General features: G+C 39.8%; 1 protein-coding gene across 1 annotated transcript in view; it reads left to right on the forward strand.

Moving 5' to 3' along the window:
• The window catches only part of LOC107625288 (phosphate transporter PHO1), a 22,694-nt gene that overhangs the window by 4,579 nt on the left and 17,026 nt on the right, over positions 1-1,089 (forward strand). The gene's annotated exons all lie outside the window — the stretch shown is intronic.

The raw sequence follows: 1,089 nt of genomic DNA on the forward strand, positions 1-1,089 counted from the left end.
AAAATAAAAATTCCTTTGGATGAAATTAAATATCCCTGTTATTTTCGATTTTTAATTTGCTTATTTTCTTTAACTTTAATTTGTCTGGGTTTAACTAATGGTGATGTTGATATATAAAAATAATAACTGATAAGTGAATATATATTATATTAAATAATTTAATCAAATAATGTTAAATTATCTAATGATTTTAATTACAATGTTCTATAAAAACATTTTTCACATGGTAGCTATCATATTTCAAAATTCCGCCTATGTTACACTTGCGGTACATAGCCGGTCCCAAACTCGGATAAAGTAGGAGGGTTGTGTTAGGTCTTCGGCAACCAACATAAAAATATAGCCGAACCCCCATGACATGAATCAAAGACATTATTGCGCTAAAGCTAGGTCGTTGCCCGGAAGCAACGCGCCATATGGCTCGAGTACGGTGTCAAAGTAAGAGCCACTACATCGGTGCCCAGATGTAGTGTTAAATGAGCAAGGTTTTCGTGAACGGACGAGGGTAAATAAGCTAGTTCACAAAGTAAAAGGTAAAGGTCGAAGCGACAGAAGGTTGAGATTCGGGACATGGAACATAGGCACTCTAACAGGAAAGTCCATGGAGGTGGTGGACACCATGACAAGGAGGAAGATTAACATTATGTGCGTACAAGAAACGAAATGGATTGGTGCAAAGGCTAGGGAGTTGGATACTTCTGGTTTCAAACTTCGGTATACAAGAAAGGTGAAGAATAGGAATGGGGTTGGAATAATTGTGGATAAGCAGTGGAAGAAGGACGTAGTGGATGTCAAGAGGGTAGGAGATTGGATCATCTCTATCAAACTTGTGGTGGAGGGAGGTGCTTTCCATGTGATTAGCGCCTATGCACCGCAAGTGGGTTCGGACGAACAACACAAGATAAGGTTTTGGGAGGATCCAAGAGCCTGTGCCATGGTGAATGCTTTTTGCCGATGATATCGTCCTTATGGGAGAGTCAAGGGAAGACCTAAATAAGAAGTTGGAGTTATGGAGAGAAGCTCTAGAAGTGTATGGTCTGCGCATAAGCCGTAGCAAGACGGAATATATGGAATGTAAGTTCAGTCTGA

The sequence above is a fragment of the Arachis ipaensis genome, chromosome B02 (genome assembly GCF_000816755.2).
Source record: "Arachis ipaensis cultivar K30076 chromosome B02, Araip1.1, whole genome shotgun sequence".
NCBI classification, from domain to species: domain Eukaryota; kingdom Viridiplantae; phylum Streptophyta; class Magnoliopsida; order Fabales; family Fabaceae; genus Arachis; species Arachis ipaensis.